We start from the raw sequence: 26,685 nt of genomic DNA, 5'->3' as shown, positions 1-26,685 counted from the left end.
TTAAACACCCAGTAGCCTCTTGTCTCATATTTTCTTTCCTGGAATATATCAAATATTTTTATATATTTTTCTTATAGAATGCAAATTTGTCTGTGGAAAGTATAAAGAAACACAGAAAAAAGATTATTATAAAAGTTGGAAAAAAACTCTGATAATAATCTAATTTTTTCCTCTTTTAAGTCTTTTATTCTACTTTCCCAAATAACTAAATATATTTTTTTCTTGTTTAAAAAATTCAATATATTTATGAGAACATTTATTGGTGTTGGTCATTCTAACTCAATATTCTCAGGTATATAATGTGATTTTTATCGTGTTTAAAGTATGTTAATTTTAATATATATGTATTTTTATTTCATGAAGATTATTTTATGCCTGACTTTTGTATTTCTTCTGCCATCTTACTGTTGTTTTTTCTTGATTGGAAAAAAATTTGGGAGCATATTTGATCTTATTTGCCCTTCTTAATATTTGTGCCTTTCTTTTGGATTCATTTTATCATTTTATTACTTATGTTTTTAATATATTTTTAAATTTTTCAGATAATTTCAAACTTATGGAAAATTAGAAGCAAAATACCAATAACATTATTTCTTTTCCTGAAACTTTAGATAAATGTTTTTTACATGGTTCCCACCATCACTACATAATTTACTGTGTATTTCCTATACAAAAGGACTTTGTACAACACAATCATAAAAGACAAGCAAAATCAGGAAACTAACATACATACATTATTACCATCTAATCCTTGAGCAGATAGGTTTTGCCAATTATCCCTGTCAAGACTTTCTCAGATTTTACTAGATTCGTAAACTAACAAATTAAGCTATTGCAGCTTTATGGATGCTAGCCATGTGCATGTAAACCTTGAGTCAGAGACAGAAGACTTTTTTACTGAAGTACAGCAAGAAAAACGAGCCTCAGATTTGTGTCAAATTCTCTTGCTCCCCGATTCTCATGGAGGTAATATGGCACGGTTTAGGAAGTTTCTGCCAATGTAGAAGTATTATACCACAGATGAAAGACTCTGAGCCCAGGAAACCCCCATAGTTTTGTAATGGGCTGAAAGCTCTCCTTCCTAACTTTTGCCCTGGAAAGAGACATTATTCTTTTGATTAGTTATTGCAGTGAGCAAACAAATCTGCTATCTACTTCATAGAAGAAAAGTACCATCTCTCTCTCCCAAAGCTATTTGTTATATAACCAGTTTTGAAAAGAGTACAAAACAAATTCTATCAGTACCTGTGTTCACAATATCTGCCGAAATGTGAGACTCATAGAAAATTATCTGCTAACATCCCAACAATGTATTTTCATTAGTTGTGTCTATTTGGTCTCCCTCACTGGGGAAGAGCTTCCCAGTCATTTTTTGATTTTCATCCTCTTAACATTTTTGAAGACTACACTTTATTTTGTAGAGTGTCTCTCAGTTTGGGTATCTTTATCCTTTTTATACATAGATTTAGCTTACGAATTTTTGGTAAGAATATTGTAGAAACAATGCCTAATCTACATGCATCCTATTCAATTTGCCCCATTTTTGGTAATGCTAAAATTTATCACTTTATTATATTTGTTATATTAATTTATATAATAAATTTATATTTATTATATTTATTATTCATCATATCTACCACATTTCTCCATTATAAATTTCTGCTATTTCCATTTAATTTAATAAGTATTTCATGAGAGGGCACTTTGCAAATATCCTGTTCCTCATCAACATTTACCATGTTTTTTATTAAAGATTTTTGCCTAAATTCATTATTACTTTGATGGTTAACAAATGGTGATTTTCTAATTCCATTCTTCCATTCTGCATTTATTTATTGGGATTCTAGCTTAGAGTTTTCTCATTTGTATTTTTCTTTATTTCATTACATTAGTATAGATTCACAGATTTCTCTTTCATTTTTGGATTGCAATTCATTTTTTGAAGTTTATTTCTTTATTTTGAGAGAGACAGAGGGTGCAAGTAAGGAAGGAGCAAAGAGAGAGAGGGAGAGAGAGAGAATCCCAAGCAGGCTGTGCACTGTCTGCATGAAGCCCAACACAGGGCTCAACCCCAAGAACTGTGAGGTCATGTCCTGAGCCAAAATCAAGAGTTAAATGCTTAACCGACTGAGCTAACCAGGTGCCCCCACAACTCATTTTTATCATCATTTATTTGTCATCATTATTTACCATCAATACTTCTCAGATTTTCCAAGATTGGCAGCATAGGATCGCCTCAAGTTAATTTCAATAGTTTTTAACAGTTCTGTAGTACTGACTTCTTATAGCAAAGAACAGTTTTTAGAAAGCAAGATTTGGACATTAGGTGGGTTATTTATCATTGGGTATTAACTATCCACAGGCCTTCACAATGGACAAAAATGAGAGACATACAATTTGCTCATATATTGTTTACTATATTGTGTTTATATTTGCTTCCACATATACCCCTATGTGTGGAAAAAAGATGAATTCCTACTGATGACTCCAATTCTAATTCTATATCCAAAATTGTTCAGAAGGTAAAGGTGGGAGCAAAGACAAGGCAAAATGCAAGGAGAAGTGACTCAATATTTTATTTTAATTTGAAAATGTTTCCTCATTTTTATCTCACTTTTCTCTTAAGGTATTATCTGTGGTGATTGTTGACTCTTGTGTTTCTTCTAATTTAGTCTTCTTTTCCAGTTTTTAAAAATATAATTCTTTCTTGAGGTCTTCATCTTATTCCTGAGATTTTCTAATTCTGACTTATGTTTGTATAACATGTGTTCTATTCTTATTATTTTCGAGCATATTTTGAAATAATATATTTTTATTTTTTATATGCTTTTCTGGAATGCTTTCATTGTGGGGATGATATTGTATGCCTTTACCTTTTTTCTCATAGTGACTTTGAATATGATTTGACTTTAATATTTTTTTCTGCTCATTTTAATGTAAAATTGGTTTTCTGGGTTTTTATTTTTATTTTTAATATGAAATTTATTGTCAACTTGGTTTCCATACAACATCCAGTGCTCATCCCAACAGGTGCCCTCCTCAATGTCCATCACCTACCCTCCCTCCCTCCCACCCCCCTTCAGCCCTCAGTTTATTCTCAGTTTTTAAAGGTCTCTTATGGTTTGGCTGTTTCCCTCTCTTTTTTTTTTTCCCCTTCCCCTCCCCCATGGTCTTCTGTTAAGTTTCTCAGGCTCCACATGAGTGAAAACATATGGTATCTGTCTTTCTCTATATGGGTTTTTCGAATGAGATGTGATCCAGGTTAGTTTTTATAAATTTGTGGAAGTTTCAAGAGTTCCCAAAGGTCAGACTATTCCAGTTGCTTTGGATCTTATATTGTGCCTTCTATTACTGTGTAATTTGGAAGGAGAAACTTCTTCTTTTTTGGCTACTGTTCTCACATTGGCCTGATTTGTCCTTCAGTTACTTCCTGTTGGCTCTTTTCTCGTTTATCAGATGACCCTTTAATTTCCTCCCCTTCATTCTGAATAGGTATTAATACCATGCAGGTTTTTTTGGTGGTTTGTCTTTACACGCGTATTTGGGGGTTTGTGGAGGAAACCTTGTTACCAAGTTCTGCTGAAAATGTTGCTTTATCATTTTCAGGTATGCTTCTTCATTATATTCTGTGTTTTCATGTGATGAAATGAAAAGATAGATTATGTCACTGATGTCCCCAACATTTTCCTTGAATCCTCTGTTGATTCTTTTAAACAATATATTTCATAATAGCACTGAATTTGAGTGTTAATTATTAATATTATTATTTTTAAAATTTTGAAGTGTTTCAGACAAAAAAAAAGTCAGACTAAGTATTCTAAGCTTTTTATTATTCAAGAAAATTTTTCTCCACCAAATAAAAATTCTAAAAAATGTTGTGATGGGGCCCAAACCTAATTGCTCCAGCAATAGAATAAACTTTATTGAAAACCAAGTTTGCATTTTATCAAGAAGAAAAATAACAAACACATAATAATTCTATTCTTCAATAACTTCCACCATTTATAATGTTTGCCATTGTAGAAGTATTAGATAAAGATTTATGCGTGGAGAAAATTTACATATATTTACAAACAGCATTATATTGCACATCACCCCACAATTTTAAAATCTGCCATGAATGTTTTTCATATCAAATAAGTATACTTCCATTTGACAAATGTAATAACCTGGAATTAATTTTAGGTATAATATCAACTAAGGTGCTTTCTTTATCATTTTGGAGGAGTTGAAATTTGCACATAAAATAGATGGCATCATGCTATAATGGTAAATGTTTAAAAACTGAATAAATGAAAGTGTATATACATGGATGGAATACACCATTAGGACCACCCTTACACTGTTTTGAAGGTAGAAGCTCTGTACTTAATGACTGATTTTGCTTGTGAGTTTTAAGGAGCTTTATTTTAGAGGGAATATGACTAGACCAGCCAGAAAAAATTCTATGGTCTACAATGTTTGGAGCAGTTTTTCCTATACAATTTATATGTGCTTTCTAAACATACTCTGAGCTTTAAGCTCCTATATTCAAGCAGGTTAAATTTACAAAGTCTAGTTGGTAAACTCAGGTCCTATCATACATATACATACAAATAATAGTTAAGTTTTCTCAAAGCAATCAGAAATATATTTATTGATAGAATTCAGTAAGTATACAGAATATCTAATATACCAGACAACATTCTTAGGGGTAAAGATATAATAGCCAAATAGACAAAAATTGTCCATGTCATGTTTATATTATTGTAATAATGAAAACATGTAAATCATATTGGATGTTAGGAGATGGTAAATATTTTAGAAATAGATAAAGAAGGCAAATAAAGTGTGATAGTGGGGGTTGTTACAATTTTGAAAGGTTAGAGAAAGCCTCTCTGAGAGGGTGACTTTTGAGCAAAGGTTCAAAGAAGTTGTGTAAGTGAGTCGTAAAGATATTTTGAAAAGGAATATCAGTATGAACAGCTTGGGCAGAAGCTCTAAACATGCTTAGGATGCTCAAAGAACAGGAAAGAAAGCAGAGTCACAAGATCTGAGCATAATTGGAAGGCAAGAACAGTAGAAGAGATGAGGTCATAGAGAAAATGAGAGGGAGGGCAAATCATATAGAGCCTTCTAGGCTATTGTAAAGATGAGATTTTAGTCTTAGTGAGATTGCAAACCATTAAAAACTTTTAAGTGGAAGGATGACATGATTAGTTTTAATTTTTAAAAGATCACTCTCACACTTGTGTTGAGAATAGAATGTAGTAAAGAGAAGATGTGAAAAGATAGGGCTATAACAATGGAGTCCAATTAGTCAGATAAAGAGAAAATTTAGGTAAAAGATGATGGTCCGGTCTCATAGAAGTGGTGAGAAGGAGTCAGATTCTTTATGTATTTTGAAGGTAGAACCAACAAAATTTGCTGATAGATTGGATGTAGTGGTCATCTGAGTTAGTGTGAAGTTGTACAGGGCTTCAAGCTCAGAAGGACCCTATTGGTGTAATGCCTTTTTTTTTCTGCCTTGAAAAAAATTCTTAATAATTTTATCTTTCAAGTTGTGTTTTGTAAGTCTGTTGGAACAATGGATCATGTGCTTGAGCAGAGGAGATAAGCACAGTATGCGTGCCTCCTGTCATTCTGTTCATATATAGCTAAGATTTCCCATGAGCATGGAATTCCATTACAACCAAAACTCAGAGTCTCTGGCTTCTGTAATAAACTTACCTTGTACTCACTTTGAGTCTTGCTGAACTCCCACAGATAATGCATCCATTGGAGTTGTATGCTCATGTTCCATATTGACATGTCTGATTGAGTAAGTGGGACACTGAAAGCCCTGGGAGGCCATGCTTTCCTTTCCAACTAGAATTTGCTTTGAATGTAGCAGTGATGTGGTGTTCTAAGAAACAAAAATAACCTAGAAACTGTATTATATCCTTTCTTTTTTTTTAATTTTTAAAATGTTTTTTAATTTATTTTTAAAGGAGAGAGAGACAGAGCATGGGTGGAGGAGGAGCAGAGAGAGAGGGAGACACAGAATTCAAAGCAGGCTCCAGGCTCTATGCTGTCAGCACAGAGCCCGATGCAGGGCTCGAACTCACAAACAGCGAGATCATGACCTGAGCCGAAGTCTGCCACTCAACTGACTGAGCCACCCAGGCGCCCCTGTATTATATCTTTTCTTATGTTATTTCCCTGTATTAGTCAAGCACTTATGGTAGAAGTGGTAATGAGATAGATGGAAGGGGCAAAATATGACAACCCATGTTCCTTCTCCTTCAGTTTTTCCTTGCTCCTCAGTAAACTGAAGGTAGAACTGGTAAATGTGTTCATAACAAAAAGCGAAATAAAACCTGTTGACTAGTTTTGTATGGTGTTTCCACTATTCTGGTAGAGACAAAACAGCAAAGTAAACACCATGTAAATATTATAATGGGAATAATCTAAGAGAAAGGTAAGATTTTGAGATTTATTGGAAAAATTGCTTATATATTCTTGATTGGTCAAGAAAGAATAGAATCTAGTTCACAGGTTATAGATTTGGCCTTTGAAAAAAGAATAAATTGTTCATCTATAATACCTAAAGAAGGAAAGGATATCTATATCTATCTATCTATATCTCTACATCTATATCTGTATCTATATCTATATACACTTACATACATATATATACATACATATGTATTTGTAGATATGCTGAGGTAAAGCACAATTTGCAGAATTTATCTACTGAGTAAATCTGTTTCCTCAATAAAAATGTAGGCAGATTCTTCTTATGAAAGTGAGTATAGAGGAACTATTGGATTTCTAAGGAGAAAAGAATGAAAATGATTTCAGCTTCATTTTCCAGTTCATCAGAGAAGTCTTTCCTGACCTCTAAAATATTTATGCTTTCAAACACTATCTTCCTTGTTTTTTATGTAACTTGAAATTTTATTTGTATAGTTTAGTTTCATGTTTGACCCAAGTCCATTACTCCCAGTTGACTGTAAACCCTGTGAGGGTAAAGATCATGACCTTTTCTTAATCAATAGTTGTGCCTAGTAGAGTGTTTTCCACGTAGTAGACACTAAATTAACAACTGCTGAATTAATTAGTTAGACAAGTGTTTCTTATTGTGAAACAGTCATTCTGTGTGACCAAAAGAATCAGAAGAATCTTAAAGGATAATTGGCTCAAGATTCTAAGTCCACTTTCCTCAGGATGCCCCATTCTTTTGCAAGATATTATAATGTCCTGCCACTCTCCTGTTCACATCTGGGTTTCTGATTCCCCCAAAAGAAACAAATTGTGAGGTCTCCACTACACCAGAAGTATTTTGTTTCTTTCATTCTACTTCAACACTGATGAGTGGTCAATCCCCCTTTTGTGATGTTTAAGCCCTAAAATCAATTGCACAAACAATTTATAAATAGGATTTTTTTTACATATAACTAGGAAATCTTGATGAAATTATTGGTGAGATGGACATGGTGTTTATATCAGGCAATGAAAATAATTATAAATACATAATCCATTAATTCACTGGCCACACTTTTATTAGAACTTTCTTATAGGTCTTTTATTTTTTTTTTTTTTTGAGAGTAACAACATCTTATCTAATTATTGGCCTATTTCTTTCCTCTCCTTCCAGCTTATCTCTTTGTAATAATCCACCTCCAGATTCCAAACCTTGGCTCTTTTTGTTTCCATGTAATATTTTTTCAGTCTTTCTGAATTTAAACATCTTATTAAAGCACTTTCCCCACATGAAGGAATTTCTAGCATATTAGGGACTTTAGATTCAGTCTATGATATCATTTCAACTTACTACACGAGCATGGTATAGAAAAGCAAATCTTCTCTTCTTCTTAATACTATTTTGTTAAACTACATAAATTTCTTATATTCCTATTTATATTTCAAAAACATAGACTGAAAGGAGATAAATGCCAAGAATTAACGTTTTCTGTTTTCTGTTCAGGTATTCAGATTAGTTAGAGATTCATTCTATATTTCATTTAAACATGTCAATCATTCTTATAGATATCCAGAAAGGATTTGATTAGTCATGGGAATCTCTCTGCCACAACTTGAATACATGTTCTAGGGAGAAATCACATCCTCCTCTGGAAGGAGTCATTGAACACACCTACTCATACTTTAATATGATTTTTTTTTTTTTTTTTTTTTACTTTAGCATTCTCTTTGTGGAGTTGTGCTACATATTGGAGGAATCTAATTACTTTTTCTGTGGAGCCAGGGGCTGTATGCAAGTTCTTTACCTGTCATGTGAGTATTGCTTCTCTGTTCCTTGGTGCTATGTACTTCTTCATTTTATGTTATAAGCTTTGTTATATTCTTTTTAATTTTCTTTTGGTCATTTAAAAACCTTTTTATTTTCCAAGTGCCCTAGGAACTCATCATCTTTTTTAATAAAATAGAAGGTAAAGTGTTATTTCTTAAAACCTTTAACCTTTTCCACTAAAAGAAAAGTCAGTTTGCATTTAAAGCACACTTAATTGGTATTCCCCTTGGGTAGGAATACACACATAGGACTCACTTGAAGTTTATTGGAACATTTCCTCAGTATCTCTACCCAGTACTTCCTTGCAAAAACTATAGTCTTTTGTATACCTCCCTAGAATGGTTTCTGAAAATAACTTTGGCGATTGTTCATAGGCTTATACTGCTGATCTTGAGCTGGTTTGATATTATTTCTTTTCAATCTTTCCTCTAGTAGAACCTAACATACCAATTTAATAGTAAATGTTAATAATAAGGTTTCAACTATACACAATCTCAAATACATAGAACTCAACAATGTCTTAAGTATTCTTAAAAAATGCATCAATATTTGAAGCATAATTATTAAAAATAAATTTCTACTTAATACTAGAAACCAAAATATTTTATGAATTAAGAATATAGAATTTCTTTTCTAAATATGGAAACATGTTCACCACATGGTTCTATATTAATCATACCACCTGCTGTATTTCCAAGGGATATTCCATTCAGTCTTTTTTAATACAGTTCTGTATATAATGAATAAATGGACCAGAAAAAAAAAAAAGGTTGGAAAGTAAACAACAGCAGGTTCTATTTGAAATATAGTACTTGAAAATTTAGGCATGGAACTTTTAGTGATATTAGTGAGGATGGTGGAACTAAATCTCCTCTGCTTTACTAAATCTACCTTTGTATATAAGTGCTTAGTCATGACTAAAAAATCTGGCCTTAACTGACTCCATTATGCTAGGATATTGCAGGAAAAGTGATATGATAGTATTCTTTATTGTAATTTCATGTAATAGTGTATCTTCTATTGTTACATGATAAAGTTATTCTTCCAGATGTTGAGTGTATTTATGTGGGTGAGAGATAGAAAGATAGGACCAGTATGAACAGCTACAGAGTATGTCAAGATAGCATAATGCATATGTTCTGACCAGTAAATTATATGTGTCAGCATTCACTGATGAGTGAAAGACAGTGTTTCTTCATAATGCTGCCAGAGCTAAACAAATACTTACAACAAGAACTGAAACAGGAAGTTACTCTTTCAACAAGGGAAAATACTGTTTCATCAATCAACCTACTTATTTTTAATTTAGTGTCCTTTAGTTTCTTTTATCTTTAATCGCAGTTAATATAATTATCTGATATTGCAGCAAATATATTTATTTTTTTAAGAAATCTGTGTGTCTTAATGATTTTCTCTCCATCTTTTTTAACTAATCCACCCTTAAATGATCAGAACTGGTTTTGAGGATATGCAGAAATATAAACTGGATTTTTCTCAAATATTTGAAGAAGAAGCTCCATGCTTAATGTGAATATCAATTGTGATAGTTATGATACAACAAGAGCAACTAGGTATTTTAAATTAACTTGTAAAGAATATGCTTGATCAGTCTTGTTCCAGTTTTCTGTCTGCATTTTCTTCACCTCCTGAAGGAAGTTCTAGTTTGACCACCAGGGGGCACTGTATGTACGGTAGCCCATTGGTACCTTGAATTTTTGACCAAGTGATCTGCCCAGTAGGGAAAAGGAAATAACAAACTATAATTTAGTGACTGGAACACAAAAAGGTTGAGGATATAGGAGGAAAATAACCAGAGGTATTTCACAGACACAACTGGAAGGAAAGATTGCTAGACTATGCTTGGTTTCTGTTCCAGTACACAGCTATCCTAAAACAATATACTTTTTCATGGAGGACTTAGTGGATCTGTGGCTACTACAACTTAAAAGACTGAAGGAGCATGCTCTTGTTTCTATAACAGTGACAGCAACAAGCACATATTTACTTTGATTTTAGAATAACTGTAAATCTATATTGGATTCAAAGTGGAAAATAAAATCAAGAAGATGCTCAAGTTTGGTGGTTATGATTTACAGTGATGATTGTATTTATTCTCTTGGAACTTTGAACAATTTACCATTAAAAGATTAAAATGTTTAATTCAGGTTTTCATCTTAAATCTTCATGCTAAAGTTTTCCATTTATTTAATAATATTCTTTTACACTGATTTAAATGCCATTTCATTAAAATGTCTACAGTACTTATGGTTTACTATTTAGCAAAATACCTTCTTGGGTAAAATTTCACAACTACCAGAAGTACTATACAGCATTGAATTCAAGCATAATTGCCATAAAAACTCCAGTGCAATGTGATTCAGTAATTTTTGAACACTATTTTTAAACTTCTGAGAACCAATTGATTTTGACACACACACACACACACACACACACACACACACACACACACACACATATATCAAGGGGAGAAAAAAGTATATAAACTACCACATGCAAATGACATAGACAAAATCAAATGTAAAATTACAAGCTGGAAAAATGTTTATAGTAAATTGTCATAGACATCAATTAGCAGGGAATGGGAGGAAGGACAGCCTTCTAACAATGTGGGAAAATGGACAAACATTCAAAACACAAGGAAAAGACATTTTAGTATATGAAGAGATGCTCAAATCTCATTCATTAGAAGAGAATATAAACTAAAACTACACGGAAATATCATTTTCACCTGGTAAGATTAGCCAAATTTTCAAAATTTTGATAACTCACTCTGTTGGCAATGATGCTTAAAACTGTCAACTGTCATTCATTGCTGATAGGAGTGTGAATTGGTGCAACCCACACAGAAGGTAAATAGGTAGCCTCTATCAAAAGTACAAATATACTTTTGACCCAGTGATTCTAATTTTAACAATTTGTCTTATGTATTGTATTGCATATATATAAGAATGACCTGTAAAATTGTATTCACTCATGATATTGTCTGGTATACCGCACAGCTAGGGGTAGTGTCCAAAAAGCAATCCATAGGTGAATTGTTAGACTTTTTTTGTCATTCATGCAATGAAATATTATTTAGCTTTTAAAAATTTGTGAAACTCCTTTGTGTTCTGATATGAACAGATCTCTGAGATATATTATTACATGAAAAAAAAGGTAAGTTCAAAGCAGTGTGTCCAATGAACTATGGAAAAGAGAAGGATAAAAAAACACCTTGAATTATATTTTATTCTATCTCAATAAAACCATTTGAAAGGATAAAGAAGATAAAAAAATTATGTAAAAGAGAAATAAAATTAGGACATTTAAAATTATGTCATCAGAGGATACTTCAAGTTTTCATGAAATTCTTTATGTAAGTATTAGACACTTGACAAATATGTAGATGGAACAAAAAATGGAATAGATGTGTTCATTTCTTCATTTTAAAAATATTGAATAATTTATTATGTGATAAACACTGGCATAAGCATTAGGAATATAAAGATGAATCAGACATAAATTTTGCCCTCCACCAGCATAGAGTCTAAAGGTTAGGAATGGGGAAGACCAACTTCTTACTGTGTTATTATAATTCATTGTGATCACTGTTAAGATATCAACATGTACAAAGTGGTATGGGATTTGGAAAAATAGTTTTCTGAATTAGACATCTGAATTCAAATGCCTCCATACGATAGATATCTTTTAAAACAAAACTTTGTAAAAATAAGCAGCATCTAGTTGGTTCCTAATATAGTACTTGAGACACAATTTAATAAAATTCTGTGAGTGTTTGTTTTTATCTTCCCAAAGTACAAATGCCTACAGAATGACAGATTTAATTTTATCTAAGAGAAACTACTAAACTTCATAGTTGGCTGTGAAGAAACAAAGCAATAAGAAAGAAAAGCAACACTACGATGACAAAATAAATTCTTTGGTTAACCTGAAAAGAAAAGGTCTCTTAAGGAAGCTTAATTTTTTCTTTGACTGTCCGGTCACATAGAGGTATATGTACAAAGAATACTACTAAGCCTCTTAAGATAAAAAATGTTCTCAAACTATATACTGCAAGCCACTGTCAAATGGCTTGCAGAGTCAGAACTACTCTTTATCCTGAGAATGACTACAAATAAAAATGCTTCAAATTCTTCATATCAGTTTATTTTTTTTGATGATTGATTATTGATCAACTAGGTGGATTAGGAAGAGAGTATTCTCACTTTCTTTTTAAATTTCTCTCAAAATTATGAGTACTACTATGTGTCTGGCTAATAAATGTGATGATGGGATCAAGATTATGCCATGACTCTCTGAAAGGCTGAGATAAGCCTTGTTCTCTTGGGCTGCCATTCTCAGTACACATTATCAGCTGTTAGATAAGCATTACACATAAAGAGGCCAGAGACTGTTAGATCATGTTGTCAACTCTTGTGCTCAGCCCTTACAGACCATGAACTTTATCTTATATAGATGAACTAGACCAATGAATACATGCCCTTTTGATTTTCATGGGAAGCAGCTTCTTAAGACTTCTTTTTGAATGAGGTTAAGCTGTTCTGATTTTTTTTTTTTTTTTGAGAACAGATAAGATTCAGATCCTGATAAGATATCAGGACAGATACCAGATGTTCTACTGGTAAAATACATAATTGGAACATAAGTCAGTCATTAGAGTTGGCAATGCATGGGAATCAACAGAAGACAACTGCAATAGATTGAATATTTACATCCCCACAAAATTTGTATGTTGAAATACTAAGCACCAATGTGATGATACATAGAGATGGGGCTTTTAGGATGTGATTAAATCACAAGGGTGAAGCCCTCTGAATAGGATTAGTGCTTTTAAGAAAGAGACCCAGGAAAGATCCCTTGTTCCCACTGCCATGTGAGGACACAGCAAGAAGATGGCCATTGTGAATCAGGAAGCAGGCTTTCACCACACACCAAATCTGCTGGCATCTTGATCTTGGACTTTGCAGCCTTCAAAACTGTGAGAAATAAATTTCAGTTGTTTATAAGCCACCTTGTCTCTGATATTTCTGTTATAGTAGCCCAGATGGACTAAGATAGCAGTCTTATAAGAAGAAGCTTGAAGGATCTGCACATGTCCTTTTTAATCAGAGATTTAAAGTATGCTGTATGATACATGTTAAAATACTGGCAATACCTCGAACACAATTCATTATGTCTCAATTGTACTGTCAATAGCAACTATCTTATATGGTTATTTCTTTTTCACACTTTGACCTGATTCTATTTTTTACCGGTTCTGTTTCTCAGTGTAAGTGACATCGCTACCATTTCTTAATATGTGCAGAATTGCAGTAAACATTTTTTTTTTTTTTTAAATACAAGCCAAAAAGAAAACTACAGAATACAATTCTATGAAAATCTTCAGTTGCAACATAGTGTAATGAGCTTTTTTGACCACCCAGTATCCATTTACCCTGTTTTGGTAAGAACACCCTGGCTTCCTTTGGAATTCGTGTCTGCTCTTTTGGCCTATATGTTTAGTGATATTGACAGCACTGCCTTGATTAGCATAAATCAATCAATAATCTCCTACCGTGAAGTATCCTATATTGCCCAAAATATTGTTTTACACTGATGGCTGATGTGCAAAAGATATAGCTGTGGGAGCAGAGGAGAAGGAAGCAGTTATTTTAACATAGGAGAACAGAAGAGGTTATCAGGCTTCATCGGAGACCATCTCCCTGTGGTTTTGGTATAGTGTACATTGTTTTTGTCTCAATAATGTCCTACTGCTCAGTTTATAACTTGTAGGTTCTGTGATAGCAGCAGTGCCAGTCTTCTCATTCTGATGTTCTATCATTCACTTCTTGTGAAGTTGAGAGGCAGTTTATCTAGATCTTGTCCTTGTCATCCTTGGATCCGGAAAAACACGGTTGCCTTACAAATCTCACTTGATTAGATATAACTGGTGAAATAGATTGACATCCAGTATTCTCACTGCGGAGTATTCTGGGAAATTCAGTTTTACTTTTTAGAACTTTACGATTCAGGAAGACATACTTGAAGGAGACAGACAAAAATCTGAGTGCAAGTCAATCATTACTAACACAGGGAAGTATTTAAAACATCTATATATGATATATCTGACCATGAAATTAGCAGAGATGTTCAGATTTGAAATCGTAGTGCTTTTGTGACAGCATACATCTTAGAGATGAAAAGGAGAGATTAGAAGGGGAACAGGTACCTGATGGAGGAAACCATGTGGTGAGAGTGGGTGAAGAGCTTCATCTTGCTGTGTATGGTTCATTTTATATCCTGAGGATTTTTTTTTCCTGAAAATATGTTCTTTCTTTCCATATTTCCAAGTAAAATTTTATCTTAATGGTTATTCTATCTGGTTATGCTAATTAGTGCTTTGCACCTTCATTCATCTGAACAGTATTTCAGGATCTTAATCCTGGATCTTAATATGTGCTCTGTGAAAACAAAACAAAACAAAACAAAACAAAACAAAACAAAACAAAACTGTCCTGTGTTTAAATAAATTTAGGGCATCTTATATTTATTAAAGAGTTATTTCCTGCTTCAGATTTTTCCACAACTAAATCCACCTCCAGCTGCTGCTGCTTATCCAGTTTCCTAAAGGTAAAAAAATTCAAAACTATTTTACAAAGACAGCTTTCTTAACTCCTTTTATTTTTCTTACACTATAGCAAGTGCATTTTGATTAAATGCATCCATTACAAGTATACAAATGACTAGCAAGACCTCAACACTCCTTTGAACACCTCTGCTAGTTACAGAGTTGCTTCATTTTTTTTTTTTTTTTTGGGGTGTGTGCATGTGTGTGGAAAAGAGCCCACATCTAATCACCTAATCACCCACCTCTGAATCACCTTATTTTATATGCCAAGGTGAATGTTCTCATATGTGCTCATTAAATTGTTTGTTAGATTATTAAAATGAGGAAATGTCTTTAGGGTATATCAAAGAGTTTTTCTTTCTTGAAAAAATAATTGTTAAGTGTGGGCTATTGTGAATATTTGGATTGAAAGTAGGTAAAAAAAAAAAAAATCAGACAAAATGACCCTGAAATCACAGTAATATTGGAAGATATTGTTCCAGGGATTTCTCCATAAGCATACAGTTCTGGCCATCTGAGCTACGAACATAGTGGATAGGCAAATATGTCTTGGAAGCTAGAATAGTATATCCTTCTGGAGAGATTTGGAGATGTAACCTCTTTTCTACTCTCCTAATGCACTTGCTTATACTCTAAAGATAGTAACCTAGAGTCTCCCTCCCCTTTTCTCCTGAGAGAGATTTGCTTAATGTATAAGATCTCATTCTCCAGAGGAGGGGATAGACAGCTGTCCAGCTGTCCAGCTGTACCATATAAAAAGAATCGACCCATTTTATGTTTCCTGTAGGGCAACTCCCTGCACACACAAGTAAACAACTGGTCCTCATCCCTCTGCCTTGTAGGAATTTCCCTGACTGCTGAGTTTGCTAAGAGTAATAAATGGTCTGTTCCTCTGGGGTAGGAGTCTTGTATTCTGTCACTATATTTACATGAAAGTGTAGCAGGCTGATTTGGCAGCTTACATGCAAAGTAAAATCTTAGACCCTTCAGAATCTACCTTATCTGGTCTATTTGGTGCTCATGCTTCATTCTAATTGTAGATGAGCTGTGACATTCTTTATTGTGTCCTCACTCAAGTAACCAAGAAAGAACATGAGGTAGAGCTTACTTACACCACTCACTTTCCACTGTCACCTTACTGGCCAAAGTAGGGCAGGGAAGTGCAGTAGCCAGGAAGATAGGGATTCAGGAAAATTTAGTGAACAGATCTAATGTTTACTACAGATAATTAATTCATGAAGGGAATCAATCTTTACTCTTATTGAAGATATTTGGGCTAAATATGCAGTGTGTTGGGAAAATGTAAGGTCCTCCTTTTGAGGTCAAATAAGTAAATTTGTAAGTTCAGAGTGAAAGAGTCATAGTTTAGCAGCAGAGCATTAGGATTTTTATTGCTTGTTCAGAATTCAAAATGTGGATGCCATTTCCAAAATAGAGATGACATCCAACATTGAAATAAGAACATAATTTAGAATAAAGAAAGGAGCCACATTTGTCCAACCATTCCAGAATCATCAATTTCTTTTGTAAGCACCACAACATATGAAGAACTGAGATACACCAGAGTTTGATAAAGAAATTCAAAATAATTTAACAAATATGTATTTAGCACTCACTCTATATAGTTGTGTATTTAGTACCATCCTAAATATTTTGCGAATGATAACAACCCTAAGATGTAAGCATTTTTATTAATTCTGTTTTACAGAAGATTCAACAGGGAAGTTATTGTGTTCCCTTAGGCCACACAGCTAATAAGTGGAGAGATGCCCAGATTTTAATCAAGGCAATATGGTGCCAGAGTCTGTGCTCTTAAATAATCTACAGTGCCACAAGGGATGTCTCTTGTTTTACTTGAAAATTGAAGAAACTTTGGTACTTGTTTGCAATATTCAAATACTAGACCACTGACTTTTAGAAGAAAGTCTGCATTGATTCAATCTAGGTATGTCACAAGAGATGAAATTGAAGACCACAAAGGAAGTATTTGGGCCCAGAACATAAGTAAATATAAGTTGAAAGATTATGAAAGGATTTATTTTATATAGAAGGTATGATTTCTCTATCACTTGTCAGGCTCACCCTGAATTATCAGTGATTCTATAGATACAATTAGCATGGTTACTAATATTAACATGAATTCTCCTCATTCATAAAAAAATGAATCTTACTAGTCCAAGCTGAGATATAGACCCTGCCCCATTTTTTTTCTCCCTTTATATACACATCATGTATTAAAGTCCAGGTTATCTACCTGTTCAGTATGTTTGTGTTCATTGATTCACTATTCTTCTTTCCTATGGAAGGTTAATTTTGTCATTCTGTAAGAAAAATTCCTTCTAATGACTATTTTCCTAGAAAGCTTAGCCCTGTATTCAGCCTATAGGCCTGGATTAAAACACTTTTTCCTTTCTTTGCTTTCTTTTCCTTTCCTTTCCTTTCCTTTCCTTTCCTTTCCTTTCCTTCTCTCTCTTTCCCACCTTCCCTCTTTGTCTTTCTTTCTCCTTCCTTCCTTCCTTCCTTCCTTCCTTCCTTCCTTCCTTCCTTCCATCCTTCCTTCCTTCCTTCCCTTATAACTAAAGAATGTTATTCTGAATGTCTTTTCAACCTTTGGTAACAGTACCCTAAAGCACAGGAATTTTCTACAATAGCAGAGCCTGAAAAGGATCTATAGCTATAATTTACCAATAAGACAGTCACTGGCAAAGAATCAGAGATTTTATGGAGAACTCGGTATGTAAAATTTGTTTTGGAAAAGAATGGAAAGAAACACTAAGACACAGAGAAATCACATACATACAGTTCAACTCTACATGCTATAATTGAAATGAAGAAAAATTGACTGACAATTATATTCTTTTTCTGAATATAGATTTAAAAGAGTATGAAGACATAAGTGACCTTTTTAAAGCAATTTGTAAAATTTACTGTGAACTAGTTCTTCTCTTCTCTGCCATGAGAAAGCTCCCTTGCCACACACAAAATTGCAGTGGCTAAAAAGGTTAAATAAAATTAGTAAAATGCTTCAGTTTGAATTTTTAATGATACTATATTCAAAAGCATGAGCTTGACTCGTGCTCCTCTCTCACAACCCTTTCTTTTACATCACATTCACTTTCCATTATATATAAGTAACTGAACTTTATCCCTTGAAGTATTTTGAAAATTTTCAACTAAACTGTGTAGGCAGATTCCACTTTACCCAAAAGAAATTTTGCAAAACACCAATTATTTGGAAATCTCTGCTCACAGAAAGTAGGGACAAATCTTTCATTGGGCTATACATTTTCTCTCTTCCTAGAGACAATACAAATTTCAAAAAAATTGTTTTGCTTATTTTAATCAGAAAAATCAAATTTAAATAACCATAGAGGTTTATATCAACCATGAAAAAGTGTGTTTAGTATATTTTATGGCCTACAGTCTTTGCCTATGTTCCCTACAGGAAATAAATGCAATAGTCAGAGTAATTGAGGAAAATTTAATAGACACACATTTAAAGGGGTAAGGAAAGGGTAAGGGAAAAAGAAAACAATGGAGAGTTTAATATTGGGGGGCTAGGAACAGAAGAACACTTTTACCACGTTAGGTCTGAAAAGACAGGGAAGGGATCATATATAAGGACTCAGAGTATAGAGAGCACCCAAGAGGTAGCACTTTATAAAGTGACTCAGCCAGTCCAGAGAGCAGTATTGGTCCTCGCTCTGTTTCTGCCCTGCAATATGCTATTGTGATACCCCTATCTTTTTTTCTTTTCTTTCCTTTTCTTTCTTTTCTTTTCTTTTCTTTTCTTTTCTTTTCTTTTCTTTTCTTTTTTTCTTGTCTTGTCTTGTCTTGTCTTGTCTTGTCTTGTCTTCTCTTCTCTTTTCTCCTCCTCCTCCCCCCTCCTCCTCCTCCTCCTCCTCCTCCTCCTCCTCCTCCCCCTCCTCCTCCTCCTCCTCCTCCTCCTCCTTCTTCTTCTTCTTCTTCTTCTTCTTCTTCTTCTTCTTCTTCTTCTTCTTCTTCCACTTCTACTTCTTTCTTCTTTTTCCAGGCACAAGATTAAATCCAGTCCCTACTATTCAATCTTGTTTGGAAGTAGAAGTTCTGTCAGATTCCATTTTGATTTCTGATTTGGATTGTGATTTATTTTCTTTTTTATGAAATGTGAATCATTTCAAACATGACTAAAACTAAAAATAATGCTAAGCAAATATTCTACTTTCTCCCACTAGTGTTAGTGAATCACAATTTTCTGTCTAACTGGTAGATTTATTTTGAAAATAAAATATAATAATACAGAATAATTGTTGATGAGTAGGCTCTTCACAAAGGTAATATTCTGATAGTCAGCAAGCTTATTAAAATGTTCAATCTCTTTACTCATTAGGGAAATACAAATTAAAGCTACAATAAGATACCATTTTCTTTTCAAATTAGTGTTTTTGTTTTCTTTGGGAAAATATCCAGTAGTGGAATTATTGGATCATGTGGTATTTCTATGTTTTTTTTAATTTTTTTAGTGTTTATTTATTTTTGAGAAAGGGAGACAGAGTACAAGCCAGGGAGTGGCAGAGAGAGAGGGGAACACAGAATCCAATGTAGGCTCCAGGCTCTTATCTGTCAGTACAGAGCCTGAAGCGGGACTCAAACTCATGAATGGTGAGATCATGACCTGAGCCTAAGCGGACTCTTAACTGACTCAGCCACCCAGGCACCCCTGTGATTTATATTTTTAATTTTTTGAGGAGTCTCCCCAGATAACTAAAATTTTAAATACTGATAATACTAAGTGTTGGGGATGATGTAGAACAAGGGGAACTCTCATTGTCTGCTACTGGGGAATAAACCGTAACAACGATTTAGGTTGTAGTATGTACAAAGTCTCAACACTGGTATACCCTACATTGAGGAAATTCACTGCTATGTATATGTAAGTTATATACATATAAATCAAAAGAAATGTGAATATATGCTCACCAAAAGATATGGACATGAATATTCCTAGGAATATATTCACAATAGGCAGAGACTGGAATTAACATAAATATCCATTGACAGTACAATGACTCAATGAATGAATAATACTTAAATATTAATCTGCAGCAGATCAAAATCCTCTAAAGCAATGAACATTAACACACTACTTCTATTAAACACAGCAAGCACAAATCTTCTAACCATAAATCAACTTTAGTGAAGGAAGCTAGACACAATAGAACACATAGTTTATGATGCCATTTAGATAAAGTTCAACAATGGGAAAAACAAGCCTGTGGTGAGTAAGGAGAATGGTTGAAATGATCTTGAGAGAATTTTGAAGACACTGTTCCATTACCTTCTATATTCCTACATTGCTATTGAAATAGCTGATAAGAAAGGACAGAGGAGATAGCTTCCATGTTTGGATGTTCTATATCCTGAACTGGGTGATGATAGCATAATTTCATTCTCTTTACATAAGTTTATTAAGTTCACCACTTAGGATTTGTGTACTTTTTAAGGTACATTTTACTTTATATACCAAAAAATTATAACCATGTATAACTGATACAATTAAAAAACCAGATTTCTTTCTCTCTCCATATATATGTATAGCCATTATTGTGAACTTGGAAATTGAATTCCATACAGATTTTTATTATATTAGTATATATTGGCAAAGAGGTATAGATCTAAAAGTAAAATGTTGTGCTTTTTGGATTTCTAAATATATTTTCTATAAATGAATGAAACTGTAATTTATTAATATTTTATTTAATATATTTTAAAATGTATTCATATACATGTTTATATATTATTTATTCATTTTAATTACTGTATATTTTTTCATTAGTAAAATATACCAAAATGTATTTATCTCTTCTCTTATTATAGATATTTAGGATGTTTCCAGTGTTTCCTTATGAGTACAGTATTGCAGTGAACATTCTTAAACATGAGTTTCCATGGGCTTCCCATTGTAAACATACTTAAGATAGAAATCCTGGGTCATAGGCTACTGCACTAAAAATTTTTCAGACTTTATAAATGTATCTCCAGAGATGTTATTCCAAGTTACATATTTTGAAATATTTGAATGATTATGATCCCCATCCCTAATATTCAGAAGTATATTCTTCACCAGAGGTCCTTTCTGTAAGTATTTTCTGAGGATACTAAGAATAATTACATGATTGGTTGGTGAATTTTCCATTCATCTTGCACTTCTACTATTAAGTTACTCCTCCTATAGTTTTCTGGCCATTCTCTAAAGACCACATCTCTAGAACTACCAACCAATTACAAACCCTTCCTCAGACCTTGTTATTCTTCCCATACTTTTCCTCAAGTAACATTTTCCTGAAGACATTCTATTTAGAAATTATCATAAGGAAATTTCTCTTTCTCTCAATCCCAAATGTATTCCATTTCTAGAGGCAAGCATAGTCCAGAACAATTGGTGGCAGGTACATTTACTATCTTACACTAAGTCCCTATTAAATAATTATAATGTAGTCTGATATGGTTCCCATGTCTTGACCTATTAAATGTTTTCTATAGTTAACTTTGTTATTATGACAGTTTAAGCAAACTGTCATATTTCTCTGACCACTTCAAAACCTTTTTGACCATGTGTGGTAAGCTAAACATATATATATATAAATATATATATATTTATATATAAATATATATAAATAAATAAACATATTTATTTAACATATAAATATATAAATAAATAAACTTAAATATATATATATATATATATATATATATATATATATATATATATTTCCCTTTTAAGCAACTGTCATATTTCTCTGATTATTTCAAAAACTGTTTGACTATGTGTGGTAGCAGAATAATGCCTCCCCAACCCCACCTCCCCATCCAAAATACCCACATTTTAGTCCTTGGAACCTGTGAATATGTTGCCTTTTAAGGCAAAGGGCCTTTATAGTTGTGAGTATATTAAGGATCATGATGTAGGGAGATTGTCCTGAATTATCTGCGTGAGCATCTTACTAGTGAAAGAAGGAAGCAGAAGAGTCAGAGTCACAGGAGATATGACAATAGTAGTATGACTGCTAACTTTAATGAAGGAAAGGGCCACAAAGCCAAGCAGTCTGGTAGCCTCTACGAGCTGGAAAATAAAGGAAACACATTTTCCCTTGGAGCCTCCAGAAGAAACACAACTCTTGTCAATACCTTGGTTTTAGCTCAGGGAGACCCATTTCAGAATTCTGATCTCCAGAACTGTAAGCTAATATATTTATGTTGCCTTAAGTTACCTAACTTGTGGTAATTTATTACAGTAGCAATATGAAACTTACACACTGTGTTTTTCATCAGCTCATTAGGGTAACATGAATGCTCTTTTTGTAGTATAAGCTTCTTGTTTTATACATACAGAATCTTCTCTTATTTCTTAATTCACTTAACATTTTTAAAACCTTTAGAACAGTGTCTGCCACAGAATAAACAACATGTTTGTCAAATAAATAAATAAATAAATAAATAAACAAACAAATAAATAAAATTTGGAAAGTATATGGGCAGTTTTTTAAAAAACATGCTTTTTTATATGCTCTCTTAATTTTTTCTCAGTTAATTTTTTCTCTTTCTCTCTCTCTCTTTCTCTCTCTCTCTTTCTCTCTCTCTCTCTCTCCCCTTCTTCCTTTCCTAAAATATTGGCAAAATACAGTCTAATAATATTGAAGAGTACAAAACGAAAACAAATTTGGGAATTAGGAAGATTTATTGACAAGGTAAATGGGTTTTGTTTGAGGCTATTTATGTTTAATAAGAAAGATTAGGCTCTCTTATCTGGACAGTAGGGTGGAGTGTGGAGACAGGGTTTTGAAAGTCTTGGGGTATCATTGTTTAGCATGCACATATTGACTGCACACTACATCCCACTACTGTTCTTTGCACTGGAACCTAAGTAGAGTGCCAATCTTTTGCTCCAGTATCTTTAGAGGTAGAAAATGTCTAAAATTTTCTGGAATTAGTGAATGGTCATTACTTCCCTCCTCAGGCTAGGACTAGTGGCTAGATAATATATTTTTATTAAATGTATTTTGAACCAGTACTTTAATTTTAAATGCTTAGTGTCATCATTTTCTTTTATACCACTTCATGTCTCCTACAACCCAGGGAAGAAGTAGGTCTTCAATATCACAATGTAAACACATGCCCCTGGAGTTAGGTGAATTTCTTTTATACCACAACCTTTTTTTTGTACTCTTGGCTTAGGGAGCATCCCAAAGATTTTCTCTGAGACTGATTGTAGTCCAAGCTTAATAGAATGGCTTTTCTGTTCTTTGGAAAAATTTCCCAACATGGATTTCCTGTAGGGATCAGTAACTGATCATAATATAATAGTATGTTTCTACTAGTCTTATGACATTTTCTTTGTTTATTGTTTCTCCTAATGGGAGGTGATTTTTGTTGTTGTTGTTGCCACTTTGGGATTTCATTAGAAATTATGGAGGAATAAAAGAGAGAGAAAAATGAAGGGTTTGTGGATTTGTAACATTTAAAATTACCAGCGTACTTCTGTCATTCTCGGTGTGTTTTAGCTCTCTAAATGGTAACACCAGGTTTAATTTTAAGTCTGGGTGGCCAATAAATTAATCATTTTGCTAAACCCATTGAAGTGGTTTTGGTGTTTCTCATGGTATTTTATAATTCCCACTTCAAGGCAGCCTTACAAAGCACACTAGGACTACAAAAGGCCATTATTTTGTGTGTATGTGTGTTTCACTTTCAGTGGAATTGAAACAATATTCCATAGCATAAGGTATGATATTAGAGTCTTTATTCACAGCTTATAAAATTTAAACATTCCTTCTAAGTTTGCCTGTAGATCTGTGGTTCTCTGTGTGTATCTGAGTTCATTCTTCCCAGAAGGTAACAACATCATGTCCTGTATAAATATTTGTAGTTTATCACTTTTTAGAGAGATGTTACAACTAACTCGACTTTGAATGTAATTTCTCTGCATCCTTGAGGACTAGTGAAAAATACAGTCTTAGATTATTAGGTTTTCCTCCCTGCAGAGTCATTTGGAAGGCCCAGATTTTCACACACTGTTAAAGTACTGATTGGCTACTTGGTTAATCTGAGAATGCTTTGAGATTCGGTGGTTCTCAGCCTCTCACACCAAACTTGGAGCCGGGGAACACAGACAAAAATCAGACACTTTAGTGCTTATGGCCCCGCCTTCCTGAGGAACCACTCACACAGCTGCTCTGAGGCCAATACTTAATGCTTAGCAGGTTCCCATTCTTCAAGGATCTCTTTCAAGATTGGAAAATCTTTGTCTCTCCATCCTTGCTCTTCTAAAAACCACTCCTTGTTTTTCTTTTACTCTTTGAAGTTTCTAGCATATTTAGTTTAGTCATTTTAGGTTTTTACAAATCACAGGAAGAATCATTGACTTGAACCAGCATCTGATACTAGGACAGCAAAATTGCCTCAGACAAGTAAATGCAACGTATGGCTAACTTATGGAAGAGAGACTCTAAAAGATTAAATGCAAAGTAACATCTGAGTAAATTATCTTGCCTCATTTATATTCATCAAATTAGTTTTTTTTTTGTACTGTATAAGTTATTTATTTATTTTACCTATCTGTCATGAAGTGAAGTCCTAGAGTTATCTAATAAAAAATCAGAAACCTTTAATGCTTTCAGACAGAAAAAGACTTTCTTTTGTTTTTAATGTTAAAGTTTGTTGTTGTCTTTTATGTTGGTGCATAAAAGGGACATTATTTCAGTCTTAGGAGATTGTATATTTTGAACAAATACATTGTGCACTTATCATGCTGCTTCCAGGAACATCAAGGGAATGGAGAAAACTTATCTGCTCATCTCTAATCCAATTCTCCTTCATTGGCTCCTGTACTTTAACTTCATGAGCAATATTTCTCAAATAAATGATATCTATTCCTATAAAGGAGAGTCCCATAATTCCATTTGAAATCTATAACAACACAAATTTCCTTTCTTTTCACAACTTATACTATTTGAAATAAAGTAGCAACTACACCAGTGAAGGAACTCTTTAGAGCTTTTACTAAAAGTATACTTTTAGGGTCTGCATTTTAACCACTAAAAAATCAGTGATGAAAAAATTATGTATTGGCCATGCAATATCATAAAAAAGTCCTAGGTCATGATTTTTTTCTGTAATATATAGTCATTTAATTTGGTCTTAATTTTCATCACTTCTTATACTAAAAGCATACATATCTAAATGGTAAATCATTTAAAAAATATGTTTTCTAGCATATTTAGGAATGTTACTAGCAATGGCTAAAAGAGTATTGGATTGGAGTCATGTTTCAGATTTGTTTCTATTGCTCACTAGCCAAGACTTGACTTTGATTATATTTCCCCAACTGCTAAGTGGTGGTATTATTCTCTCTCACAGGGAAGAAAGAAGAGGAAGGGGGATGGAAGAAGGAGTGAGAAATAGAACAAAAGCCAAAATTTGGAAAGCAAGTGTATCATGACTCACAAAATAAACTGAACAAACAATGCCATGCAAAATAACTTGAGTTAAAAAATTTTTAACAGTAGCTTGTTAAGGCCATATTTTCTAGGATAAAAGCATAGACTGATTTAACTCTAACATTGTATAGATTCATGTTCCAAGGATGAATTCCCAATTTTTCTAGCAAATTGTCCATTTTACCAAATATCACTAATTTCTCCAGACTTCCCCTTTGAGACATTCCTGAGATTCTGCAAAGATTGCACTCTGCCTTGAAATTTTAATAAAGCCAGCTTTGCATGACCACAAGTTTTTCTGGTGGTCTTAATAAGAAAACTTCAACAGAAAAAACAGCTAGAAGAGACAGAAGGAGTTTGAGAGTATAAGTTGTATACAAGAAGACAAGCAGTATTATAGAAGGAAAAAAAAAAGGCATTTAAAACCGCAAGACGAACATAGCTGTAGGAATTTGTGTGAATTATAGTCATTTTTGGCCAAATATTAACTGTAAGAATGACCTCGTAAAAAATGAAAAAGAAATTAAGTAACCAACTGGGAGAAAACGTGAGAAACTAAAGGAGGGAGGAAAACCGAATATGAAAAATAAGCATGAAAATGAAAAGAAAACAAATTACATTTTAAAATGGCTTTGACTAGTTTATCATTTTTGTTATTATCTGTTTAGGCAGTTTCTTTAGAGGTGCAAGAAAAACAGAAAACCATGAAGCTACTTGCCCAGCAAAGGAGTAAGTGATTACTAATTCAACTGAGATTAATCCAAACTCCAAGAAATAAAGCATCTGATACGATTTTCGGATATCTAGGATAAAGTGCACATATTTCAGACATTGTTTCAAGTGCAAAATGTCCAAGACATGTGAAAGAGTGACCTAAAATTAATGATCAATACACAATTCACAATTCACTCTTTAGGAAAAATCGATATGAAACACATAGTAATTCAAAAATAATTTTTGCAATTCCAATAAATGTAGAAGATAAAAGTGAGGTTTTGAATAAGATAATGAAAAGAGCTATTATTTATTGAGTATCTTCTGTATGCCAAGCAATGTTTAAGGAACTTTAAATTATACCACATTTAAGCCCAGTCAACACAGGTAGTATAATTGCCATTTTACAGCTGAGGGAATTGAGGTGTTAGTAGACTTATTTTTTAAGTTTATTTATTTATTTTGAAGTGGGGGGGGGGAGGTCAGAGAGAGAGAGAGAAAGAGAGAGAGAATCCCAAGCAGGCTCCATGCTGTCAGCACGGAGCCCAAGGTGGGGCTCAATCCCATGAACTGTGAGATAATGACCTGAGCCAAAA

At 33.3% G+C, this 26,685-nt stretch overlaps 1 long non-coding RNA gene across 1 annotated transcript in view; it reads left to right on the top strand.

Moving 5' to 3' along the window:
• LOC144617355 (uncharacterized) overlaps positions 1–26,105 on the top strand; it is a 117,514-nt gene extending 91,409 nt beyond the window's left edge. The window contains exons 2-3 of the long non-coding RNA XR_013557757.1: positions 8,165–8,256; positions 26,044–26,105. This is a non-coding gene — a long non-coding RNA (uncharacterized LOC144617355). The remainder of the gene's footprint in view (positions 1–8,164; positions 8,257–26,043) is intronic.
• The last annotated feature ends 580 nt before the right edge of the window (positions 26,106–26,685 follow it).

Source organism: Panthera onca, chromosome C2 (assembly GCF_046562875.1).
Source record: "Panthera onca isolate mPanOnc1 chromosome C2, mPanOnc1 haplotype 2, whole genome shotgun sequence".
Classification (NCBI taxonomy): Eukaryota; Metazoa; Chordata; class Mammalia; order Carnivora; family Felidae; genus Panthera; species Panthera onca.
The sequence above is the reverse complement of the archived record's forward strand: the minus strand, read 5'-3'. Positions and strand labels throughout refer to the sequence as shown.